General features: G+C 31.6%; 1 protein-coding gene across 4 annotated transcripts in view; it reads right to left on the reverse strand.

The window, feature by feature from the left end:
- Window positions 1–13,190, reverse strand: part of EcR (Ecdysone receptor) — a 516,751-nt gene that overhangs the window by 424,050 nt on the left and 79,511 nt on the right. For 2 of the 4 annotated variants that reach the window (XM_067045017.1, XM_067045016.1), the window contains one exon: window positions 4,711–4,772. The exons of the other annotated variants lie outside the window; for them this stretch is intronic. The gene's annotated coding sequence lies outside the window, so the exon portion shown is untranslated. The remainder of the gene's footprint in view (window positions 1–4,710; window positions 4,773–13,190) is intronic. 4 annotated transcript variants of the gene reach the window in all.

Consider the following 13,190-nt stretch of genomic DNA (forward strand, 5'->3'; position numbering starts at 1 on the left):
ATGTACATTAATGAACTATGAACCTGAAGAATATTTATAATATAATTAAAAGCTTCTCTGGCAAATGAACCTATTTATATGCTACTTAGCAAAACTAAAATAATTTAACACATACACGTTCATATGTATTATACACACATGAACATACAATAATTAACAAATGAAGTGAATAAAATTTCTTTCCTTCTTCAAGATTAAATCAGCATCAACATAACAAGAAAAATGATGCACTTGCAAACAATAAACCCTCTCTCCGGTAAAATAAACTAAATTTCTTTTGCCTTAATATTAATTTTTAGTACAAAGACCTTTACCAACTATCGAATAATGAGTAGCAAAAAACAGGCAGAAGGGAAAATTCTCTACGTTGGAATGCTTTCTAGGATCATATCAACTGCCTCATGAAATGGAAATAGCTAAGTTGTGAGAGGAAAAGTGAGGAAAGGAATGTGAAATGGGATTCGGTGACGGAAAGAAAGAAAGGGAATAGAGAACCAGAGATTGGAGGCAAGAGATATGAATTTTTATTACGAGAAAGAAGAGATTGCAAAGAAAAAAAAGTCAAAAAGTTGAATCGATACACAATACAAACTTCGAAGGATTTTAGCATGTATTTATACATATAATATCTACATCAACATACATAAAAAATATACGTGTTTCTATTTATTTGAGGATCTCAAGGTTCCGTCAATAATTGAAAAATAAATTTTTACGACGTTACAAGATTTTATTGTTCTCATGCTCAGTAAAAACAACATTTTTTTAAAATTTTTATAATTTATTTATTGTTATTTACAACTGTATACATATATACACATCAAGTAAATTTGCTGTAAGTGATATTATGACATGAAACAAACATGTGGAGAATCTACCCATTGATAGAACTCCAAAAACATTTCTAAAGGAGAAGATCTCGAGGTCATTTTCTTTTCAGGCGCCTAGGAGGATTGTTAGGTAGTGAAGGAGAAGCCAAGTTAGAAACGAGTTGGTTTGGGTGGTTGGGAAGTTTATCATGGAAGAATTAGTATCTAGTTTTGGCCAAATCCCGAACATATGGGACATTGAGGTCGTGATGGATGATTTGATTTGTGACAAAGTAAGGAGCATTAAGGATTTTACGAAGGATTTTGGATTGTAAGGATTGGATTCGGGATGAATTCGATGGTTTAGTGGAGCCCCATAGCTCAACTCCGTATGTCCAGATAGGCCTTATAACAGTCATGTAGATCAGTCTTTTGTAATGGATTGGAAGTTTGAACCGTTTGCCGAGTAAATGTTGTAATAGTCGGAATCGACGAGCAGTTTCTTGTCTTTTCAGTCCAGTGATTCCGTCCGTGTCAGTCGTTTGTCCAGATTCAGTCTTAAGTAACGGATCTGTTCAACAGGAATAAGTGGGTAGGGAGAGAGAGAGAAATACTTTATTCATCTATAATGAATACCCATTACATCAGGTTGCTACATACACCGCATACTGATCAATCCGTAATCGGACATATATAAATTACATATAATTACATGGTATAATAAAATAGAAAGAAAACAATTTTTTTTCTCTACATTTCCTTTTACAATCAATTTCAGTTTATACGCCAAATACGAATATTTCAATTCATTCCTTTTTTTTCTTTCCCTTTTTTGTTCCTTCAATTTCACCATTTCACAATTTTTTCCTCTATCCTCATAAATGACTGTGAATTAAAAGATACTGTGGGGCAAGACGAAGGGTAAATGTGATTTGGTGGGATTTATTGGAATTTATTTTAATCCTCCAGTTTTGGCATCATTCTTCAAGGGTGGTGATGTGAGATTGGAGGGTTTGGGATACAATGGAAGGGTCATTATTCACTGACAATATGCATGTGTCATCGCCATACGTGGTGAGAATAGTGTTAGGATGGGTTGGGATGTCAGTTGTAAAAACAAAATTTAAACAAATTATTACAAACTAAAGTATACTGAATACAATCTGAGATTAACTAGATCTAACAAATGAAAACTGTTGTTATTCAATGAAGAATAGATTAAATTCCAAAAAATTGTAATTACTGTTTAATTAAATTTAGTCAAACTCAATTTGTATTCTGCATATTTTAGTGTTTAATAACTATTTAAGAAAAAAAAAAATATATATATATATATATATATATGTGAGAGAGAGAGAGAGAGGGTGGGACAGAGAGGGTGTGAGGGGGAGGAAGGGTAGGAATAGAGAAAGGGGAGAGGGTTCAACCCTAATATATCAAGTCCCCATGGGACACTGTAAACATTCGTGGTTCAAAGAATTTATTAAATGGCTTTTACAATAGAACCAGGTGAACATTATCGAAATTCGATACATTGAAGTTTGGAGGGAAGGGGAAAGGGAAGCGAAACTAGATTTATTTTTTAATACAATTTAATAATCCAGACGTCTAGTGATGCTAGCTGATTATCTAACAGTGGACCTCTCTTTAATACCACTCTTTAATCAGCATATTCAGATGTGAAAGTTTCATTATCTAATTAGTCTTAGACTAACATGATATAATTAGAATATTTTTGAAGTACGAGTTTACTCTATAAACGTTTAGTTCAATTTTTTTTTATATATATATTTTAACTAAACAGTCATTTAGCCATATATGCTAGTAATTATTTACGCTTGGTTCAACGTATTTGGAATTGTACGCCCGCTCTCTACCGAGCGAAATAGTCCTCACCTACTCATGACGACAACTGCGCCCGGGTCAGTAAGTTTCTGTCTTTTTAAAACATTTTCTCCTTTCTTTCCACTCCCACACATTTCTTCTCTGTCATTCCTTCCTTATTTACTTTTCTGGACCTTCTATATTTATTTTAATGATTAGAAGATAGTACTGACCGTAGCTCTCTCCTCCAATTCCAAGTCCTGATTTCAAATGATTTCTCAGGTGGATCGCAGACCTCCTTACAACATACCCTTATAATCCTTACAAGACGGCGGATGATAATTCTTAAAACATGCCCCAACTATCTCAGTTTTATTTAACAAACTTTCATTTATAAGTATTAAAAAAAAAATTAAAATGCTGATGAACCATATGTGCTATCAATGAACAATTACTAATCATTTATATACCAAACTCTTATATAACAATACTTGAATGATGTCATAACTGAAGTATTAAAATAAATCTTACCGATCACCTTTACCTTTGTCGTAAATCTATGACTTCTTACCCAAAAGTATTCTTAAAAAATATTCCACTTCCACTTATTCCCTGTCAAACAGATCCACCACCTAGTGATGTCATATGTCTAGATAAAAGACTAATTTGGAATCTTCATCTGAAATTAATAAGATAGGTAACTGCTCGTCGATTCCGACACTTTCTATAAAAACGATTTAAAGTTTCAAAAAATTACAAATGACTATAATAAAGACTATTTGAACTTAAGGAGTTAAGCTTAGGGGCTTCACTGAACCATCGAATTAATCTCGTATCCCTGTATTCCTTCGTAAAGTCTCAATGCTCATTACTTTGTCACATCCTCTTCAATTCCTAATAGTCCTGCTTGGTCTCTGAAAAGAAGATGCCTCGAGACCTTCTACTCTATAAATGTTATTGGAGTTCTATCAATGTGTAGATTTCCTAGAAGACTGAATCGTGACACTGCATTGATAAGTAATCACCACATTTACTAATTTTATATTTTATTTAATATTATATTTAAGTTGTAAATTTCATTAAATAAACAGAAAAACATGGAACAGATATTCATAAATTTTTTGTTTATCTAAATTCCTTTAGAATCAGGAAGACCTTGAAATAGGAACGTTCCTCTCGAATGATAGAGCACTCCCGAATTAGTCACTAGAGGCTGACTCAGTTCTGACAATGAAGAGCGAAACTAAACCACCGAAGATGGAGGAGATCACGGCGGCGATATTAGAACAACGGGAGAACAAAGGAAGCGCTCGGCTACCGATGATGAAGATGGCCGAAGAAAGAGAAATCCCCCGGACCTGATGGCCGTTGTAGATAGCTAGATGGGCTCTCTAATTGTGTCGGAAAGATAGGGCAATCTATAATGGCAGAGATAATACTGTGGGACTCAGTCACTCAGCCAAGGCACCGCCGTATCAGATACATTATCCTCAATAGTATCACTATATTTTATGTGGACGTGGATATAAATACACTAATTTAAAAGAAATATTCTAAGACTAAAAGAAAATAAATTTAAAAATTTATTCATCAAAATCTCAAGAGGTGGATAACATGACATGATGAGTGTGATTTGGCATCGAATGATAGCAGTTAGCATTAACAGAGTTATGAAGGCACTTGATCCACTCCTATACTGCCAAAATCAGAAAGACATTTTAGACTCTCTGCTAAATTGTCCATATTTTCTGAATAGTCTCAAAATCAATATAATTCTTAATACAGCCAACAGATAGCTTGACTTACAATGCCTTGAAACTTTTAATTCGATTTTTACAAAAATGTAGGATTTTTCTCTCTGGTTCCGAATTCCATGCATATATCATCGAGATACAATTACATTTTTTTCAATGAACAAAACTTTACTAAAGCTTTTTCATAGTCGAAAGAATTGAGTCCATATTATTGAACATGGTATATATAAGACAGTGTCAATATTATTGCTATAATACACCTCTAGGTACATATGTGTATATATATATTGACAAAATTATTTTTTTTAATTAAAAATAATTACCTGGTGTTGAATATTTCAGTTACTAACTCGTTCAAGAATAATAATAAAAAGGTATAACCAACCTGAAACATAAAAAAAATAAATATTAGATGGCGTCCTTTATAATATTTACAATAACAATATTTACCAAAAATATACTGTGTAATTAGAATGACTGTTCTACGAGAAACGTTAGTTACTGTAAGAATCTTGAAATGAAAAATTATTTCCATTTCTTAATCAATTGACACTACCTTCTGACCTAACATTTATATGATAATTTAAAATTAAGGGGTACAAAAAAAGCCTTGCCAAGACCCTTAGCGAGTTTGAAAAATCTGCACCCTCCAATAGCTGGGGAAGTCTGAATAATTTTTAAAATTTATTTAAAATCGATTACTGCTGTTATCTATCACTGTTATTAAAAAAAAATTACTAAACCTCAATTTGAAAATGAAAATGGTTTCATCGTTAATTTTGCGCCCTTTCTCCATGTATGAATATGAAATTTAGTTTCGTACGAAATTTCGTTTTCAGACTAGGCCAATCATATACAATCCATTTTGTGACAGGGGACCTCAAAACGTTTGTTTTTTGTTCAGTTGAACAATCCATTTCAAAATTTAGCAAAACTCCCCCTTAATATATATTCCATATATAAGTCAAGAACATGCCCAGGATCAAAACTAGGATGAGGATCGAACCCACTGTCAATCGGGTTGTAACATTTCAGCACGGAAAAGGTGAATGACACCGAAATTTAAAAAAAATTATTATATTATATATGTGCTTTATTAGTTATTACAATTAGTATTTGCTTAAAAAAATTTTTTAATCGAATTCATAATTTTTTTCACGAGAGGGAGGGGGCAGCTGCCCTCTTTTGTCCCTCTCTGGGTACGCCCATGATATAAGTACGGGGATTGGTAAAACTATGAGAAATAAGACAAGAAAAATTCATGAAGGTGTTTTAAGATTACGTTAAATATTACATAGAGATCATATATATGATAACACCACATGTGTGCCTAGATCTTTCCTCATCCGTTCCTCTTCCCTATGGAATTCTATTCCCTCCTTTATTCGTAGTTCTAATACCCTTCCAATCTTCAAATCCCGTATCTTCGACTACCTTCTGTCCACTCAATTCTGGAAGAATAACAATTGAAAGTTTCAAAAAAGCTTTATATATTTTCTGTATTTTATGTCTTAGATTTTCGTTTATAATTGTAAATATGAACAGTAGCAGAAATTATATTTTTTCATTGATTATTTTTTAGTTTAATTGTATTTGATTTTTTATCATTTTTTTTTCTTTTTATTTACTATCAGAAGTCAGCTTATGTTTTATGATATGACAAGTGGTTTTATTTTATTTGTTTTATCATTATTTTATGTATTGTTTATTTATATATTTTGAAATTCATTGTATTATTTTATTTAATGACATCTTGTAATTTCATCTCTATTTTGTAATTTACTCTAGGGCTCTAAAGCCTAATTTTGACTCCTGTAAATTATTCTAAAGGGATCAATCCCAGAATAAATAAAGATTATTATTATGTGGAATTTCGTGATGTAAAATTAATCCAGATTTTCATTTCCTATGTTTTAGATATTTAAATCAATTTAAGTCCCCTCCTGGAACATTTAGTGCAGTTGCGACACCTCACTCCAGCGGATGATGCATAGAGATAGATCCACTCCAGTACCGTTTTATCCTCCAGTTGGCGTGCGGCCACCCTCCCCGTTATAAAATAGCCCTGCCTTCTGCCGATTGTTAACCGCGACCCAAGCTTCCATCTCCCGACATCGCATTAAATCTCTCCCGACACCTCCGTTCCTCTGCAATCTTTTGCAGCTATCGCGACGACCGAGAATCCCCTCGGACTACAAACGGTAGTTACCGCTTCCTCTTTAAAAGGGACGGTTCTGCCCTCGCTTCCTGTACTTGTGCGGATGTTCGGATTAAGTGAGGTTGGACTGAGAACAGATGACACCGTTGCAACCTATCCGTTCAGTTTTATGTTTACCTAGAACATCCCAGTTCAAGTTAAACTGGAAGAACCGATAAGAGGCGCATTATTCCAATAACCACTGTCCGTAATGATGATGACCTGGAGAAAAAACTTGTGTAAATGTGACTTATATAACTTCTGCCACATCTACAACGATGTCCATTGTATACCAAAACAATGCTATTGGCATGGGCCTAATAAGGCCAACGCTACTGTGATGACAGTTCTATCCAATAGAGACTACAAAGATGGTCATAAGCCAATATTTATAAATAGAGGTGGTCCGCTTTTTAACACCTCATATTTTTTTTTCATATTCTTTGATTGTCTTTAATAGTTGCCCATCTGACAAAAAAGTTTTTAAAATTTTTTTTATGTCCCTTCTTTCTGGTTATTTATGACATACGGAAGGAGGGGTTATCAAGAGGTAATAATCCTATTCTAATCATGGTAGGAGGTCAGGTTTTTAATTTGTGGTATTATCATAGAACTAAAAATCGAGCCCCTAGGCCAGATTCGAACAGGCACCGCTGCACTCACCTAACAGCTACAAACGTCCTCCCCCCCCCAAAAAAAAAGTTTTGATTTCATTTTAGTGTTTTTTTTAATATAAATAACTGCAGTACTTCCATTGGGTGTTGCATTTTATTTTTTTCTAATATATGAGTTAAATTAATATTGGATTTTTTTTTTTATTCTCCGGTCCCCCCACTTAAAATGATTGTTCTGGTCTCACCAAGGATAAGCGAGGTTCTACTGCACATAAAAAAATAAATAAAACCTGGTTCGGAGAATACACAAATGAGAATCCTGACCTGCACCAATGACTACAGAACTCTTTAAAGAGCACACCTCGAAGAATATACATGAATATGACATGAATCCGTATGGAAATTGACATATATATAGAGATTAAATTATTCAGTCGGTTGAATTTATCATGCATTGTCTTCGTATTAACGTTTCCCTCATAAATAATTCCAAGACGATAACGGAACATGTCCTAAGAAGACGTTCAGAACATTGTCTTTGAAAAATAACCCATAAATAAATAATTTTGTTTAGACATATAACAAGACAAATATAAAAGTTAGTAAAGTTAATTTTTAAACGCTACAAATTATATCATAATGGTTTATTATTTGATTGAATTATTAATAAAATCACTAAATAACATACAATAAAATATCTGATTTGTCCATCTTTACAACTTTACAAACCGCTTTGGGGACGAAGTCCAAATAAAAACTGTTCGATCATTTTTGGCTATTTAATTATTTATAATTAGGCAAATGAGGACCTAGAATGTTCTGAGAAATAGTTTTCGAGATATTTTAAAAAATAATAAAAAAGTATACAATTTCTAGAAGAACCTAACCAAATACCTTTAGGATCATGGAAATACTTATAAACGTTCTTCGCTAATAATGAGTTCTTTTTCTATTTCGTGGGGAATTCGAACCTGACTAGATAGGTAAAGATTATAGAAAAATTCCTGTCTAGATTGTGGACGGGCAGATATTTTTTAATTCGATGTTTGGATTCTAGCTATCTAGAAACTTTTTTTTTGGGAGGGGTTAGGTTAAATTATTTTTTCTAAGTCGTTCACAAAGGTTTATTTTTGATAATAAATAACCAAAAATATTTCACTGCGGTGTATCCCTATAGAATATGGTTATATCCACAATATATTTGCATGAGCTTTTTTCTTTCTTTTTTTTTTTTTGTTGTGATTTTTTTATTTTACATAATCTTATCGATGTATGAAATTTATAATAGGGAGAAATATTAAATTCGAATTTTCATCGGAAATACAAATTTTTAGGTTCCTCAGAGAAACAAAATTGCCATTTAGTGAATAGCAAAAATTTGTAAGAGTCTAAAATTACATATTTGAAGCATATACATGCCTAACGTGTTATTTTTTTGTTAAAATCAAATGGGCCACTTTATGAAGAGGGTTTCAGAAAGTTTTTAATTTTCTCGAAAATGGTTAATATGATTTTAATTAAATTCAGTATGTTATTGTAAAACTAGATGTTCTTTAATATCTGCTAGGTGTTAACCTCACTGAAATAGTTTAACAGGTCTTAAATGACGAATTATCAAAAAATCTTTCTCCAAAGTACTTTTAATTTTGTTTATTTGAAATTAATAACCTGTTTTTATTGTTAATAGTAATAAAAATGGTAATAAATACAAAATACTAAAGAATATTATAAATGAATAAAGGAGGAAAAAAAAGAAAAATTAAAACGAGTTCAAATTTGAAAACACCGAGACCAACCGATCTCTTCCGACCGCTTCATTATAATTTGTTAGCTGGTTGTAATTCGTTATTTCCACTTCGAGAACCCCTAAAATAGGCATATTTATAGCAATAGAAAAATATTTTTTTTTATTTATATATGAAACATATTTTCATGCTGACTAATATTATCTCAAAATAGTTAAGTGAAAGTTATGAGATGCGCAATATAATCTGAATCTAACACAAAAAAAGAGATTAAATTATATTGTCAAGGAATTTTGTAATAAATAATTCTTTATGAAGTAATCAGCAAAATATAGTCAGTTAATTACCTTGTTGATGTTGGTATTGTAATATTCTGACCTAGTATAAAATATTAACAAAAAATAAATAATGTTATAAGAAATAAGAGAAGATGGCTGTAGATAATGGTGAGTAGTCTAGAAACAGAGAGGATGTAGGTTGTCAAGTTTTGGGGTCAGAGCTAAATAAGGCCAGCCTAGTAGTCTCGTGTCGGCGGTAGGCCCCTCGCATTCATCTATCTTAATATATATTAAACTATATATAGAGCTTATGCTCTTTATGTATAGTCAATTTTTTTATAATATTATATTTTATAATTAAGGTTAGGCATTAAAAATGTCATCAAATTACATTATATACTGTATAAAAATCATTATATGAACTATAATACTCATATAGTATTATATATTGTAGAAAATAATAATTTGGTTTCAATTCTGAAATAAATTATAAAAGTTAGGCTTCTTACAATTTACAAATTACTTTAGGATTTTTTTCTATTGCTTTAAATGCCTTCGGGCGGAACAAAAATTATTGTAAATAAATTATATATATATATATATTTTGCACTATATATTTTATGTGTGAATAAATAAAACTTTTAGAAGGTAAAAAAAAATTCTTTTAGACAAAGTCTGGTGCGGTTCGTGCACCATATAACATTCATACACTGAAATGGAAATTAAATGAAAAATAATTTATTATTGTGGGACTAGATGCCTTTAGAAATATTATAAGATAATTTTAATTTTACAACATATATTAGCCAAAACAGCGTGGCCACGCTTAATTGTAACTTAAACTAAAATCGTAAATAAATAATTTAGATAAAGATATAAAAAAGAAAATAATAAAAAAATTAACTGTCTAAATACATAAAAAAAAAAACAAAAAGATAGTTACATCTGTACTGTTCTAATATCGGATTAGATTGAATTAGTAAAAGGTAATTAAATATACGGGTTTTCAACAAGGAAAGGGTTAGTACATGACGTATGTTTGAGGGAATAGAGTTCCAGTGATATGCAGCGCGGGTAAAAAATGATTTATCAAACGCAGGAGTTCTGTGAGGTAGAGGATAAATATGAGGTAAACAGGGTCTGGTAGTGGAAGGCGAAAATTTCAATCAATACATTTTTATTTTATTGTTTCCTATAATAATTCGTTTTTTATGGTTTTTCGAGATGCGACGAATTAATATCATCTTTGTTTCTGTCAAGAATACAGCAGCTTAAAAAAATCATGTACATGTGATTCCGATTTTCAAGAATCAAACAGCTGTTATCCATTCTTCTCCTTTAGTTAATTAATAAATTATTAAATTCTTAAATACTTATCTATTTTTATTAATGTTAACAATGCTAAATGGTTTATTATTTTAAATAAATAATATAAAAATACTTAAGAGGAAGACATTTTTTAAGTTCGGTATTTAAGCCCAGTCTAAGAATAGTCTTCCAATGAGAATAAGACCTAGCTGGTATTAAAAATCACTTGATAAATAATAAATATTGTAAGAGCTGAAAATAAAAAAAAATAAAAAATTGTGAGGTCAGTCGATTTTATAAAAAAAAATTACAAGTAACTTCTCGGGCAAAAATCCCTTGTAAATATGTAATTTTAGTTTTATACTACCTTTGTTTTTTCAGCTTGACTGTACGAGCATTTACATTGAAAACTCGAAATCGAAATTTTGTGCGTTCGAAATATTTCCTCTTCCTGTATATTCCTTAAATGGGTAAGTGAAAATTAAAATAAAAAAAAATAAAATGCTACATAATTAATTTTGAGTAGGATTTTCGTAAATTAACTTAAAAAAGAGGTCTATCCCCTTCCCCCTTACTACCAAATACTGCTGATGCAAAGAATTTGTATTCATGCAGCCAATGAAAAAAAAAAAAAAAAACTGACAGAATCGAAAATTTCACCTGCATTATACGTTTTAGATATCAAGGTTGACATTTGGTTCTTGTCAAACTGTCAATGGGACTGATGTCAAATTTGCGTTATTCCGGATCTTGATGGAATCCATCAACTGTTTTGCTGCCGCATATATTAAAGTATTTTCCTTTTCCCACCTTTATTTTCATAACGGCTCCTTTGATTTGGTCAAAATTCTGAGGGAAATAAGGGATTATTGTTAAACAGGTGAAGTTTCAACAGAACCTATTAACTAATTTCGCTCGCCGATACGAAAAAAAAAAACATTCTGGATACATCTAAATTTCAACAATGGCTCAACAATAAAAAATCTTAATTTGATGACTGGTTAACTTCACTGAACCGGTACGAACTCCCTCAAAATAACTCATTAATTTCCACCTGAAATTAGGACAATGAGAGCCCTTGATATTCCCTTCAAATCTTATAATAAAAATAAAAACTCTCGGTTAGATCATGGAGTTGCTATTTGCCGAAGACAGTATAGACTTAACGAGCGTTCGTGATTGCAGATTCCCACATCAGCTTCCCCCTCCATTCCGTCCTTCCCTTCCCCTCCTTCGAATTAGCACTGCTGGCTGGAACCCTGTCATTAGCCAATTAGCCCTCTAATACTGGAATCAAGGGACCCCGTACATTTCAATTTAGAACCTGATTATTGCTATTCAGCAGGATATAGTTTCACGAAACGGCACAGAACATAGGTATAGTTTAATATAGAAACAAAATAATAATAAATCCATTGAATAATAGTAAAGAAGACAAGTTCTGATTCAATGTAGATATATAAAAATAGACTGAAGTGTGAGTTAAATGTGGGTCAAAAACATATAATTCGTTTTGTAAACCTAACGGCAGCTTTTCTGCTTGAAGAGATATCAAGTCATTCACACAGAAACAAAAACCCTATTTAGACTATTTAGAATCGAACGATTTCTGGAGATCTGTTGGGATGCTTCGGGTTAATTAAATATTTAGTGGGCGAAAACTAAATATGGGATTCCTAAATAGTAAAAGTCAAAGTTTGGATTTCTTTTTAGATATTTATGTATGGAATCCCATACTTTTACTTTTATTATTTAGAAATCCCATATTTAGATATATAATAGTTATGTAATAAAAACATTGGAATATAAAATATAGAAAATGGGCAAATTCAAATGAAAAAAATAGTCAGAATAAAAAACAATATATCCTGTACAACCTTTTAATTTGTCAAACGAAAGTTTAAAACAAAAGAAGAGAAAAACACGTTTAATTACAATGGGTTTTTAAATTCGCCATCCTAGTCTTTATCATCGATAAATTTGCAAGAAAAAAATCTAAAATCTATTTATAACAACCGTTCCAGATCCATCAACGAAATATGGAGCATGTGGTACTTTAAAGTAATAAAATCTAAAATTTATTGGTTGATATTTAATAATTATTGAAATGTATACAAGTAAATTTGACATTAATTACACGGTGACATGATACATGTTATTGAACTTCAATAACATTTCTAAAGGAGAAGATCTCGAGGCCATTTTCTTTTCAGGCGTCTGGGAGGATTATAGGGTAATGGAAGAGAAGCTAGTTTAGAAACAAGTGGGTTTGGGTGGTTGGGAAGTTTATCATGGAAGGATTGGTATCTGGTTCTGGCCACATAGGGGACATTTTGATCCTGATTGATGACTTCATTTGTGACAAAGTAAGGAGTATCAAGGATTTTGAATAGTGAGGATTGGATACGAGAGGAATTTCTTGGTTTAGTGAGGCACCAAAGCTCAACTCCGTAACTTAAGATATGCCTTATTATGGTCATATAAATGGGTCTTTTGTAATTCGGAAGCATAGACCGTTTGTCTAGTAAGTGTAATAGAGGAGCATTTTAATAAAACTTCTACATTTAAAATTATGAGAGATAGTTGACCGTGGATGATAAATGAGGAGAAGATGGTTGGGGGTGCGGTCAATGAAACACAAATAAGTATGACTAACTTATT

The sequence above is a fragment of the Halyomorpha halys genome, unplaced genomic scaffold (assembly GCF_000696795.3).
Source record: "Halyomorpha halys isolate HHAL.00 unplaced genomic scaffold, Hhal_1.1 Scaffold566.1, whole genome shotgun sequence".
Taxonomy (NCBI): Eukaryota; Metazoa; Arthropoda; class Insecta; order Hemiptera; family Pentatomidae; genus Halyomorpha; species Halyomorpha halys.